This window comes from Arachis ipaensis, chromosome B1, assembly GCF_059453495.1.
Source record: "Arachis ipaensis isolate K30076 ecotype BB chromosome B1, ASM5945349v1, whole genome shotgun sequence".
Classification (NCBI taxonomy): Eukaryota; Viridiplantae; Streptophyta; class Magnoliopsida; order Fabales; family Fabaceae; genus Arachis; species Arachis ipaensis.
The window spans coordinates 20,370,736-20,385,835 of NC_142436.1; the positions used below are offsets into that span (position 1 = coordinate 20,370,736).

The following is a 15,100-nucleotide window of genomic DNA, read 5'->3' on the forward strand; positions in this document are numbered from 1 at the left end:
GTTTCCAACCATAATAAACCGAGAATTATGATACCAACCACTAATCATCTCTCTTCTACTCTTTAACCCACAAAGCATCCTAAGTTGACCATCCGTTTCTAGTAAACCATATTCAAGCGGAATAAGAAAGCTAAGAGATGTAAATTTTACTCACTTGAATGATGTAATGGATGATGGTGACTTAGGGAGAGATGCTTCTAACGGTCTTGACAGGGTGATCTCTACTCCCGTCCATCCTTTTCGAAGGACTTCCACTTCTTGCCAAGCCTCTTCAAATTCAAATGCTCCCTCACCAATATCTTCTAGCTCTTCCCCATCACTCAAATCATATCTTGGAGGTTGAGTGAAATATACCTCAACTTCAACTTCAATAGGGAAGGGTTCATCAAGCTCAAAAGGATCATATGTTGATGCGAAATCAACATAGATGGGAGGACTTGTTGCTCGTACCATTTCTTCCAATTCTTCACTCGCAATATGCCTTGGAGGTTGTGCACTATCCTCCCCAACATCACTTTTAAACTCCATGGAAGAGGGTTCTACAACTTTAGATTCCTCTTTACATTCAACATCTCCTAAATCTTCAACCACTTCTTCCGGTTCAATTATCTCTACTTCCTCCTCTTCTTGCAATTCTTGCTTCAACTCCTCTTCTTCACCTTGAAGCTCCAAGTTCTTCTCCTTCCTACACTCTTTGGTTGAACCTCCGCATTCATCAATGGGAGTGTCTTGATTGCACGAGTTTAGGTAGGAGGCTATATGGTTAACCGCTTCAGTCATGGTAGCCCCCATGGTTCCCAACTTCTCTAGCTCCTTTTGATCCTCCTCTTCTTGCCTTTGAAGGCTAGAATAGAGATCTTTTTGTCCTTGCATGGAGAGTCGGAAAGCTTCATTCACTGAAGGCAATGGTGAGAAAGAGGATTCATTGTTTGGGAGGAAAGTATCATAGTTGGAAGATGGTTCATATTAGTGAGAGTCTTGAGGTGGTGTATATGGAGATGGTGATTCTTGGGAGTATTGGTGTTGGAATGGTGGTGGTTCTAAATATGGCTCACATGGTAGTTGGTATGGTAGATATGGGTTAGGATCATATGGAGGGGAATGGTGGTATGTGGCTTGTGAGCAAAGTTGACAACAATGTTGAGGGATTAGTTCATAATTGTGCACATTATGGGGTAGATTGTTACCATAAGAGACCGGAGGAGGTTGTTGCCATAAAGATTGCTCGTAAGCGTAGGGCTCCCCCCTAACTTGATTTCCATTCTCATAATGTGATCCTTCATTGAAGCTTTCATTCCCTACAATATAATTATAGCTAAACTTATAGCCAAAGGGATGAGAATTCATAGTAGCAAAAGAAAATAAAAACAAGAACTAATAAGAAACAAAGAAATAAAATCTTAACTACTAACTCAAACAAGCAAACAAACAAAGAGCAAACTATTCACAATATTACCATATGTACAGTAACCAACAATAAGCACACATTGCAATTCCCGGCAACGGCGCCAAAAACTTGATGTGAAGGTTATCGTCGGTCTAGAATTTCTTCTCAATAAAAGAAATCGCTTCGTTGCAAGTATAGTCCTAAACCGACAATTAACCCTCAATCAGAGTTTAATTTTGTTTGTCATGAGTGCAAACCAATAAAAATACAGAGAGTATTAGATCTCGGGTCGTCTCTCAAAGGAATTGCAGTGAGATATGTGTTATTGGTTATGAGGTTCAAGGGAGTTTGCATATGAGAAGACTACAATCTAAATAACAAGAAATTTAAATGGCAATAAAAGTAAACCAAACAGCTAAAGATAACAAGTACTAAAAAGAGGCATTCATGGCAAGGATTGAGAATCAAGGTTTTCTATCCTAGTCATTAATCATAGGACAATAATTATCAAGAGTTAAGTCTATTACGTTATCTCCAACATCGGGAGAAAATCAAATAAAACTAGCTAATCTCAATCCATAAGTCCTAATCAACTTACTAGCTAATTGAATTAGCAAGAGATTCGAGTCAATGGAAACAATATTAACTAACAACTCTAGATCACTAGTATAAGTTGGGTATTAATGACTCAAAAGCACTTAATTTCTCTTTCCAAGCCAAGAATGCTCAAAATTATACTCTAAACCTAAACCAAGCATTTTGTCAAATACTTGGAAGGCATAAAAGAAAAGCATGATAAAATTGCAAGAAATATAAAATCTAAAACTACCAAATGCAAGAAAATAATAACAATAACTCAATTAAGTATTAAAAGAACATAAAACATAAAATTGTATTAAAGGAAAGTGAAATTAACAAGAGTTTATATAACATAAAAATTGGTAAAATAAAGGAAATAACGAGAAACTAAGAGAATCAAAGTGCTAGAATAATAAAAAGCAAGGAAAACTAGATCAAAACTAGAATCAAAACCTAAATCTAGAAGGAAATTAAACTAACAACCCTAATTCTAGAGAGAATAGGGAGCTTCTCTCTCTAGAAAACTACCCTACAACATGTTGCTAAACTAATCTAATTGCTCCCCTCCCCCCTTCAAATAGCTTCAGAAATGAGTTGGATTTGGGCCTGGATGGCTCAGAAATCGCCCCAGCGTGTTGCCTTTAATGAGATCACGTGCTGCTTGTCACGCGTACGCGTGGGTCACACATACGCGTCGCTTGGCAAAATTCCCTCTCATGCGTTGCGTGGGTGATGCGTGTGCGTGGCCTTGAATTCAGCAAATCCTCATTTCTTCATGAATTCTCCATTTTTCATGCTTTTCTCTTCACTTCTTCTATCCAATCCTTGCCTCATATGCCTGAAATCACTCAACAAGTATATCAAGGCATCGAATGAAATTAAAGTGAATTAAATTTAACAATTTTAAGGCCTAAAGAGTATGTTTTCACTCTTAAGCACAAATTAAGGAGAATTACAAAACCATGCTATTTCATTGACTAAATGTGAGATAAGTTGATAAAATTCCCTAAATTCAACACACGATAAACCAAAAAATTAGGGTTTATCAAACCTCCCCACACTTAAACTAAGCATGTCCTCTTGCTAAACTCAAGAAAGAAACAAGGGATATCAACATTTATTCAATGCGAACTATCTATATGCACTCTATCTAAATGCAATCTATTTAAATGCATGGAACTACTTGGTCAAAATAAATCAACTTCCAAGAATACATATATGAACATGAGGGCTAAAGCAATCACAATCAAATCAAATCCACAATTGAATTGAGTTATTGAAAAGAATTTTAAACTTGCAAGATAAGAGATAGTAACCGGTGAAAACATGCAATTGAGCAATCGAACCTTCACCGGATGTGTATCCGCTCTAGTCACTCAAGTGTATAGGGTTGATTCACTCAATTCTTCTCTAATCATGTTTTTCAAGATTTGTTATTCATCTAACAATCAACAATTATTCAATGCATGCATACAAATATCATGAGGACTTATCCATAGGTTGTAATGGGGCTAGGGTCAAAGTAGGATTGTATTTGGTCAAGTGAGCTTAAAATTTGAATCTTTGACTATCTTAAGCTCTCACCTAACCTACAACCTATACAATTCAAATGCAAACCTAACTACCCATTCTTCACTTTTTCACACACTCATGCATTCTCCTTTTGATCATAACACATATGCATTGATTATTATTGAGTTACTTTGGGGCATTTTGTCCCTTTTTTATTGCTTTCTTTTTCTTTTCTTTTCTTTTTCTATTTTTATATTATTTTATTTATTTATTTATTTATTTATTTATTTATTTATTTATTTTTATTTTTTTTCAAACTAAGATATATACAAGAACATCAATGCATATGGTTTAAACATTTAATGCTTGAGTATGTGCCCAATTTCCAAGATCATCAACAACAATACAAAATACACTTTTACCTCAACCAATGTTCATAAATTTTCCCACACTTGAATGATACATACTCTCACTAGCCTAAGCTAATCAAAGATCCAAATGAAGGACATTTATTATTTTTCACTTAGGGGTAATGATGTGATAAATTAAAGAACAAAAGGAGATTACCATAGGCTCAAAAGTGGCTAACAAAGGTGGATAAAAGGGTAAGACCATTTGGGTAAGTGAGCTCAATGAAATCAAGTCCTCAATCATATAAATGTATATATACATCAAACAATGGATATAAAGAATCAAACAAATAAAAGATTACAATCATAGAAATAGAATAATACACACAAGAAGGAAAATAGTGGTTATATAATGCAACCACGCAGTTAGGCTCAAATCTCACATGCTTATGTGTTCTTAGCTCAAAAACATGTTCCACAATATATAATTCAAGAAAGTTCAATGAAAATTTTTTAACTCAAATCAATTAGAGTGGCCTATAGATAAAATCCTTGGAAAATTTTATTATTTTGACTAAGCTTATTATATATATGCAAGGAAATGCAATAACTAAGAAAAATATAACTAAGAATTCTAAAAGACCTAATAATAAAAGAAAATAAAATGTGAAAGTGTTGGGATTAGAAATTTGTCACCCAAAAGAGGCATTCATGGCAAGGATTGAGAACCAAGATTTTCTATCCTAGTCATTAATCATAGGACAATAATTATCAAGAGTTAAGTCTATTACGTTATCTCCAATATCGGGAGAAAATTAAATAAAACTAGCTAATTTCAATCCATAAGTCCTAATCAACTTACTAATTGAATTAGCAAGAGATTAGAATCAATAGAAACAATATTAACTAACAACTCTAGATCACCAACATAAGTTAGGTATTAATGACTCAAGAGCACCTAATTTCTCTTTCCAAGCCAACAATGTTCAAAATTCTACTCTAAACCTAAGCAAAGTATTTTGTCAAACACTTGGAAGGCATAAAAGAAAAGTATGGTAAAATTGCAAGAAATATAAAATATAAAACTACCCAATACAAAAAAATAATAACAATAACTCAATTAAGCATTAAAAGAACATAAAACATAAAATTGCATTAAAGGAAAGTGAAATTAACAAGAGAAACTAAGAGAATCAAAGTGCTAGAATAATAAAAAGCAAGGAAAACTATATCAAAACAAGAATCAAAACTTAAATCTAGAAGGAAATTAAACTAAGAACTCTAATTCTAGAGAGAAGAGGGAGATTCTCTCTCTAGAAAACTACCCTACAACATGTTGCAAAACTAATCTAATTGCTCTCCCCTTGTTCCCTCTTGAATTTTGCATCAAATAGCTTCAGAAATTAGTTGGATTTGGCCCTGGATGGCTCAGAAATCACCCCCAGCGCGTTGCCTTAAATGAGGTCACGTTCTGCTTGTCATGCGTACGCGTGGGTCACGCGTACGCGTCGCTTGACAAAATTCCCTCTCATGCGTATGCGTGGGTGATGCATGCGCGTGACCTTGAATTCAGCAAATCCTCATTTCTTCATGAATTCTCCACTTTGCATGCTTTTCTCTTCACTTCTTCCATCCAATCCTTGCCTCATAAGCCTGAAATCACTCAACAAACATATCAAGGCATCAAATGGAATTAAAGTGAATTAAATTTAGCAATTTTAAGGCCTAAAAAGCATGTTTTCACTCTTAAGCATAAATTAGGAAGAATTACAAAATCATGCTATTTCATTAAATAAATGTAAGATAAGTTGATAAAATCCCCTGAATTCAACACAAGATAAACCACAAAATTGGCGTTTATCAAGTACTTTATCCCAGGAAGTGTGTCAGGCACTATATCCCATGAGTGTGACGGGCACTATATCCCAAGAGCGTGGCACGCGCTATACCCCAAGAGTGTGGGAACACTTTATCTCGGGAAATGCGATGGGCACTATATCCCATGAGTATGGCGGACACTATATTCCAATAGTGTGACGGCACTATATCCCATGAGTATGGAGGTATGTCAGAGAGACGATATCCGAGTTAGCTACTAGGTGTGTCGGGTTCTAGCAAAATTACCGACACATGAGCTCACGGCCTGTAGGAAAGGCATACATCATATGCATTTGTCTATTTTGTTTGAGTTTGCATTACTTGGGATTGCCTGTTTGATTAACTATGCCTAATTGCTATATGTTCTACCTGTTGTAACTGCATTCTATCTGTGCTTTCTTTATCTGTATTGTTTGTCTATGCAACTGAGAGATCCCTTGTCTAGAAGAGGAGTGACGAGGGTTGTTTCACCGAAGTTTTGGAGGGTTGGAGGAGAGTGAGATTGAGGTGTTAAGTCATATTTGGATTAGAACCTAAGTACCTTAGATAGTTTACCTGGTTTCTGGTTTAATTTATAACTCTAAGTTTTCAATCTGAGTGTCAGAGTTCTAGGATCTCCTCTGGCTTTTCCGGGACCTTATATATTATGTATGTTGGCACCTTTACCATGTTGAGAACCTCTGGGGTTCTCATTCCGTACATATGTTGTTATTTTTCAAATACAGGTCGAGAGGCACCTCGCTAAGCGTCTGGAGTTTCCTGTCGCAAGCGAAGTTGGGATGTTATCTTTTGTATTTCTCTATGTATATGTATAGACTTCTCCTCTGCATATGCTTCACTTTTGTTCCTCCTAGAGGCTTCATGGAGAAATAAGAGTTTAAGTCATGTATTTTGAGTTGTTTTGGGGAAAGTGTGTGTGTATATTATATATATATATATATATATATATATATATATATATATATATATATATATATATATATATATATATATATATATATATATGTTTATGATATTCTCCGGCCGGTCTTGGCTTTTCAGATCGAGCCTGGAGCTTGATATTTTGTACCTTTGATATTCTACTCTTTATGTTTATACTTTTTACCCCTTTTCTCGTTCTCCATTTCCGTTTACGTGAGTGTTGCACTTTTCGTTTTGCGACTTCTGTTTAAACTTTACTTCAAGGCTCCTCGTTATGAATTCCTTTCAACTATTACTATGTATATATTTTATTTTAGAAGTCGTAATGCTTTACCACCTCTATTTTACGACTTAAGTGTAAAGCTCTGTGTGGTAGTGTTCATACCCTGGGTCGAGCTATGTGACCCGGGCTGATTAAAGACAAAAGTGACCGACCTCCTCAGGACAGGTCCCTAATGAGCGGATAATTTATACCCTTTTGGTAATGTTTTTAGGTAGTTTTTAGCATGTTTTAGTTACTTTTTATTATATTTTGGTTAGTTTTTATGCAAAAATCACATTTTTGGACTTTACTATGAGTTTTTGTATTTTTCTGTAATTTCAGGTATTTTCTGGCTGAAATTGAGGGACTTGAGCAAAAATCTGATTCAGAGGCTGAAAAAGGACTGCAGATGCTGTTGGATTCTGACCCTCCTAAACTCGAAGTGGATTTTCTAGATCTACAGAAGCTCAATTGGCGCGCTCTCAATTGCGTTAGAAAGTAGACATCTTGGGCTTTCCAACAATATATAATAGTCCATACTTTGCCTGAGATTTGATGGCCTAAACTGGCATCTAAAGGCCGGGTAGAGACCCTTTTTCTGGCGTAAAACGCCAGAACTGGCACCAAAACTGGAGTTAAACGCCCAAACTAGCATCCAAGCTGGTGTTTAACTCTAGAAATGGCCTATTCACGTGTAAAGCTCAATTCTCAGTCCAAGCACACACCAAGTGGGCCCCGGAAGTGGATTTCTGCACTATCTGCACTTAGTTACTTATTTTCTGTAATTCCTAGTAACTAGTTTAGTATAAATAGCACTTTTTACTATTGTATTGAGAGCTTCTTTTCAGTTTATGAAACCTTGGACTTAGAGGCTGGCCATTCGGCCATGCCTAGACCTTTTTCTCTTATTTATTTTCTACGGTGGAGTTTCTACACCCTATAGAATAAGGTGTGGAGCTCTGCTATTCTTCATGAATTAATGCAAGTACTATTGTTTTTCTTTCAATTGACGCCTACTTCTTCTCCAAGATATACTCTCGTACTTAATTCAGTTAAGTCAGAATGAAGGGGTGACCCGTGACAATCACCCACTATCTTCGTTACTTGCTTAGCCAAGATCCGCGTGCCTGACAACCACAAAGCGGTCTACATGATGTTCAACGTAGTCATTGGACGACAGCTGGAGTATATTCTCTTGGGTCTCTAACCCACGATTTGCATCGCCTCTCCTGACAACAGAGCATCCGAGTTCGTGATTAGAATCTTCGTGGTATAGGCTAGAACCATTGGCAGCATTCATGAGATCCGAAAAGTCTAAACCTAGTCTGTGGTATTTCGAGTAGGATCTAAGAAGGGATGAATGTGATGAGCTTCAAACTTGCGAATGTTGGGCACAGTGACAATGTGCAAAAGGATAATGATCCTATTTCGACTTTAGTGAAAACCGACAGATGATTAGCTGTGCGGTAGCTGTACCTGGTATTTTTCATCCAAGACGAGAAATTCGACAGTTGATTAGCCGTGCAGTGATTGTACCTGGTATTTTTCATCTGAGAGGATCATACAGCTTGTCATGGAAGGGAGCACGCATGATTGGAAGAAGACAATTAGAAAGCAGAGGTTCAGAAGCAACAAAGCATCTCCAAACGCTTATCTGAAATTCCCACCAATGAATTACATAAGTAATTTTATTTTATTTTATGTTTATTTATCTTTTAATTATCAATACTCATAACCATTTGAATCTACCTGACTGAGATTTACAAGATAACCATAGCTTGCTTCAAGCTGACAATCTCTGTGGGATCGACCCTTACTCACGTAAGGTATTACTTGGACGACCCAGTGCACTTGCTGGTTAGTTGTGCGAAGTTGTGAAAAGTGTGAATCACAATTTCGTGCACCAAGTTTTTGGCGCCGTTGCCAAGGATTGTTTGAGTTTGGACAACTGACGGTTCATCTTGTTGCTTAGATTAGGTAATTTTATTTTATGTTTAAGCTTTTTATTTTTATTTTCGAAAAATTCAAAAAAGAAATTCCGTTCTTCAGAGTTTTTAAGAATGAATTCTAGAGTTTCATGAGATATGTTGAAGCCTGGCTGGCTGTTAAGCCATGTCTAATCTTTTGGACCGAGGTTTCCACTTTCCATTGTAGAAAGGACATGTTTGTAATTGATATGCTAAAGCTTAGCTGGCCACTTGGCCATGTCTAATTCTATTGGACCGAAGCTTTAGACTAACATTGCATGAATCCTGGAATTCTTATTAAAAATTTTGAATTTCTTATTTCTCTTTTTCCAAAATAATTTCAAAAAATATAAAAATTTTTTTAATAAAATCATAAAACAAAAAAAAATTTGTGTTTCTTGTTTGAGTCTAGTGTCAAATTTTAAGTTTGGTGTCAATTGCATGTTTTAATTTTTCTTAAATTTTCGAAAATATATGCGTTGTGTTCTTCTTTGATCTTCAAGTTGTTCTTGATGATTTTCCTTGTTTGATCTTTAATTTTTCTTGTTTTGTGCTTTTTGTTATTTTTCATATGCATTTTCGAATTCATAGTGTCTGAACATTAAAAATTTCTAAGTTTGGTGTCTTGCATATCTTTCTTTTCTTAAAAATTTTTAAAAATGTGTTCTTGATGTTCATCATGATCTTCAAAGTGTTCTTGGTGTTCATCTTGACATTCAAAGTGTTCTTGCATGTATTATTTGTTTTAATCTTAATTTCTTATGTTTTGTGTCATTTTGTTATTTTTCTCTTTCTTCATTAATTCAAAAAAAATAAAAAATAATATCTTTCCCTTATTTTACTCATAAATTTCGAAAGTTTGGGTTGACTTAGTAAAAAATTTTCAAAATTTAGTTGTTTCTTGTTAGTCAAGTCAAAATTTCAATTTAAAAACTCTATCTTTTCAAATCTTTTTCAAAAATCAAATCTTTTTCATTTTTCTTTCCTATTTTTCAAAAATTCTTCACAATAAATTTTCAAAATCTTTTTCTTATTTTTATTTCACATTTTCGAAAACTTTACTAACAATTAATGTTTTGATACAAAAATTTCAAGTTTGTTACTTTTCTGTTAAGAAAGGTTCAATCTTTAAATTCTAGAATCATATCTTTTAGTTTCTTGTTAGTCAAGTCATCAACTTTAATTTTAAAAATAAATCTTTTTAAATTTCTTTTTCAAATCTTTTTCAAAATAAATTTCAATCATATCTTTTTCAAAACTAATTTCAAAATCTTTTTCTAACTTCCTATCTTTTCAAAATTTAATTTCAAATCTTTTTCAATTAACCACTTGACTTGTTTGTTTTAATTTTAAAAAGTTTACTATTTCTTATCTTTTTCAAAACCACCTCACTACTTTTCTCTCTCATTAATTTTGAAAACTAACTAATATTTTTTTCAAAAATTTTTTTAATTAATTAATTAATTTAGTTTTCAATTTACCTTTATTTCTTTTCTTAAATTTCTAATTCTAACTTATAATTAAAATAAAAACAAAAATATTTTTCTTTTCTTTTAAGTAATATTCGAATACTCTCTCCCTCATCTCTTTCTATTTATTTATTTAATTACTAACACTTCTCTTCTAATCATAATTCGAACCCCCTCCCTTTCCCTGTGTTTGAATTCCTCTTATTCCATCTTTACCTCATTCTTCTATTCTTCCATTATTCTACTCACATAAAGGAATCTCTATACTGTGACATAGAGGATTCCTCTTCTTTTCTGTTCTCTTCTTTTTTATATGAGAAGGAACAGGGATAAAGACATTCTTGTTAAAGCTGATCCTGAACCTGAAAGGACTCTGAAGAGGAAGCTAAGAGAAGCTAAAGCACAATACTCTGGAGAGGACCTTACAGAAATTTTCGAAAAAGAAGAAGATATGGAAGCCGAAAATAACAACAATGGTGGAGATGCAAGGAAGATGCTTGGTGACTTTACTGCACCAACTTCCGACTTCTATGGAAGAAGCATCTCAATTCCTGCAATTGGAGCAAACAACTTTGAACTTAAGTCTCAATTAGTTTCTCTAATGCAGCAGAATTGCAAGTTTCATGGACTTCCATTAGAAGATCCTCAACAGTTCTTAGCTGAATTCTTGCAAATCTGTGACATTGTTAAGACCAATGGGGTTAATCCTGAGGTCTACAGACTTATGTTTTTCCCCTTTGCTGTAAAAGACAAAGCTAGGATATGGCAGGACTCACAACCTAAAGAAAGCCTGAACTCTTGGAAAAAGTTGGTCAATGATTTCTTGGCCAAATTCTTCCCACCTCAAAAGTTGAGCAAGCTTAGAGTGGAAGTCTAAACCTTCAGACAAAAGGAAGGTGAATTCCTCTATGAAGCTTGGGAAAGATACAAGCAATTGATCAGAAGGTGTCCTTCTGACATGCTTTCATAATGGATCATCTTATGTATATTCTATGATGGTCTGTCTGAATTGTCCAAGATGTCATTGGACCACTGGTACACGGAATCGTGATCTCAACACTTCTTTACAATTCTGCGTAACTGACCAGCAAGTGCACTAGGTCATCCAAGTAATAAACCTTACGTGAGTAAGGGTTGATCCCACGGAGATTGTCGGCTTGAAGCAAGCTATGGTCATCCTTGTAAATCTCATTCAGGCGGATTCAAATGGTTATGAGTTTTGATAATTAAAATATAATTAAAACATAAAATAAGATAGAGTTACTTATGTAATTTATTGGTGGGAATTTCAGATAAGCGTATGGAGATGCTTTGTTGCTTCTGAACCTCTGCTTTCCTACTGCCTCCTACCAACCATGCGTTACCTCCTTCCATGGCAAGCTGTAAGATCCTCTCAGTGAAAATGGTCCTCTACGGTTTCTGCACGGCTAATCAACTGTCAGATTTCTCGTCTCGGATGAAAAATACCAAGTACAGCTACCGCATGGCTAATCATCTGTCGGTTTCCGCTAGCGTCGGAATAGAATCCATTGATCCTTTTGCACACTGTCACTTGCGCCCAACATTCGCAGGTTTGAAGCTCGTCACAGTCATTCCTTCCTGAATCCTACTCGAAATACCACAGACAAGGTTTAGACGTTTTGAATCCCAGGATGTCTACCAATAATTCTAGCTTATACCACGAAGATACTAATCTCACGGACTCGGTCCGTGTATTAGATATCCAAGAGAGTATACTCCGGCTGTCGTCCAATGACTACATTGAACATCATGTAGACCGCTTTGTGGTTGTCAGGCATGCGATCTTGGCTAAGCGAGTAACAAAGATTGGGTGATTGTCACGGGTCACCCCTTCATTCTGACCTAACTGAATTAAGTACGAGAGTATATCTTGGAGAAGAAGTATGCATGAATTGAATAGAAAATAGTAGTAATTGCATTAATTCATGAAGAACAGCAGAGCTCCACACCTTAATCTATGGGGTAGAGAAACTCCACCGTTGAAAATACATAAGTGAAAAAAGTCTAGGCATGGCCGAATGGCCAGCCTCCAAATGTGTACAATGGTCTCTAAAATCAAAGTGATCAAAAGATATTCCAAAGATAAAAAGACGTAAAATAAATCTCTAAAAGTGGTTTTTATACTAAACTAGTAGCCTAGGGTTACAGAAAATGAGTAACTAAATGCAGATAGTGCAGAAATCTACTTCCAGGGCCCACTTGGTATGTGCTTGGGCTGAGCATTGAGATTTACACGTGCATAGGTTGTTCCTGGAGTTAAACGCCAGCTTTGGTGCCAGTTTGGGCGTTTAACTCCAATTCTTGTGCCAGTTTAGGTGTTTTACGCCAAGATGTTTTAGGCTTTCTTTGAACGCCAGTTTGGGCCATCAAATCTCAGGAAATATATAGATTATTATATATTTCTAGAAATCCCAGGATGTCTAATTTCCAAAGCAATTGGGAGCGTGCCAATTGGGCTTCTGTAGCTCCAGAAAATCCACTTCGAGTGCAAGAGGGTCAGAATCCAACAGCATCTACAGTCCTTTTTCAGCCTCTGAATCAAATTTTCGCTCAGGTCCCTCAATTTCAGCCAGAAAATACCTGAAATCATGGAAAAATACACAAACTCATAGTAAAGTCCAGAAATGTGATTTTTAAATAAAAACTAATAAAAATATAATAAAAAGTAATTAAATCATACTAAAAACTATGTAAAAATAATGCCAAAAAGGGTATAAATTACCCGCTCATCACAACACCAAACTTAAATTATTGCTTGTCCCCAAGCAACTAATAACAAAATAGAATAAAAAGAAGAGAAAATACAATAAATTTTAAAAATATCAATGATGATTAGTTTTAATTAGATGAGCAGGACTAGTAGCTTTTTGCTTCTGAACAGTTTTGTTATCTCACTTTATCCTTTGAAGTTCAGAATGATTGGCATCCATAGGAACTTAGAATTCAGATAGTGTTATTGATTCTCCTAGTTCAGTATGTTGATTCTTGAACACGGCTACTTTATGAGTCTTGGCCGTGACCCTAAGCATTTTATTTTCCAGTATTACCACCGGATACATAAATGCCACAGACACATAACTGGGTGAACCGTTTCAGATTGTGACTCAGCTTTGCTAAAGTCCCCAGTTAGAGGTGCCCAGAGCTCTTAAGCACACTCTTTTTGCTTTGGACCACGACTTTAACCGCTCAGTCTCAAGCTTTTCACTTGACACCTTCACGCCACAAGCACATGGTTAGGGACAACTTGATTTAGCCGCTTAGGCCAGGATTTTATTCTTGTGGGCCCTCCTATCCATTAATGCTCAAAGCCTTGGATCCTCTTTACCCTTGCCTTTTGGTTTAAAGGGTTATTGGCTTTTTCTGCTTGCTTTTTCTTTGTCTTTATCTTTTTTTCGCCACTTTTTTCTTTTCTCTTTTTTTTTCTGCAAGCTTTTCACTACTTTTTCTTGCTTTAAGAATCAATTTTATGATTTTTCAGATTATCAATAACATTTCTCTTTTTTCATTATTCTTTCAAGAGCCAACAATTTTAACATTCATAAACAACAAATTCAAAAAAATGCAATGTTCAAGCATTCATTCAGAAAACAAAAGGTATTGCCACCACATCAAAATAATTAAACTAATTTCAAGATAGAATTCGAAACCATGTATTTCTTGTTCTTTTGCAATTAAAAACATTTTTCATTTAAGAAAGGTGAAGGATTCATAGGACATTCCTAGCTTTAAGACATAGACACTAGACACTAATGATCATGTAATAAAGACACAAACATAGGCAAAACATAAATCATAGAATTCGAAAAACAGAAAAATAAGAACAAGGAAATTAAAGAACGGGTCCACCTTAGTGATGGCGGCTAGTTCTTCCTTTTGAAGATCTTATGGAGTGCTTGAGCTCCTCTATGTCTCTTCCTTGCCTTTGTTGCTCCTCCCTCATGGCTCTTTGGTCCTCTCTAATTTCATGGAGGAGGATAGAATACTCTTGGTGCTCCATCCTTAGTTGTCCCATGTTAGAACTCAGTTCTCCTAAGGAAGTGTTAATTTGCTCCTAATAGTTGTGTGGAGGAAAGTGAATCCCTTGAGGTATCTCAGGAATTTCTTGATGAGGAATTTCCTCATGCTCTTGTTGAGGTCCATGAGTGGGCTCTCTTGTTTGCTCCATCCTCTTCTTAGTGATGGGCTTATCTCCTTCAATGAGGATGTCTCCCTCTATGACAATCCCAGCTGAATTGCATAGGGTACATATGAGATGAGGGAAGGCTAACCTTGCCAAAGTAGAGGGCTTATCCGCCACCTTGTAGAGTTCTAGAGATATGATCTCATGATCTTCTACTTCCTCTCCAATCATGATACTATGGATCATGATAGCCCGGTCTATTGTAACTTCAGACCGGTTGCTAGTAGGAATGATAGAGTATTGGATGAACTCCAACCATCCCTTAGCCACGGGCTTGAGGTCAAGCCTTCTTAGTTAAACTGGCTTGCCTCTTGAGTCTCTCTTCCATTGAGCTCCTTCTACATAGATGTCCATGAGGACTTAGTCCAACCTTTGGTCAAAGTTGACCCTTCTAGTGAAAGGGTGAGGATCTCCTTGCATCATTGGCAAGTTGAATGCCAACCTCATATTTTCCGGACTGAAATCCAAGTAATTTCTCCGAACCATTGTGAGCCAATTCTTTGGGTTCGGGTTCATACTTTGATCATGGTTCTTAGTGATCCATGCATTGGCATAGAACTCTTGAACCATTAAG

At 35.8% G+C, this 15,100-nt stretch overlaps 1 non-coding gene across 1 annotated transcript; it reads right to left on the bottom strand.

Annotated features, from left to right (window-relative positions):
* Positions 1-11,181: 11,181 nt before the first annotated feature.
* Positions 11,182-11,289, bottom strand: LOC148575900 (small nucleolar RNA R71). The gene has a single exon (XR_015903100.1). It is a non-coding gene; the product is annotated as a small nucleolar RNA R71 (small nucleolar RNA).
* Positions 11,290-15,100: the final 3,811 nt, after the last annotated feature.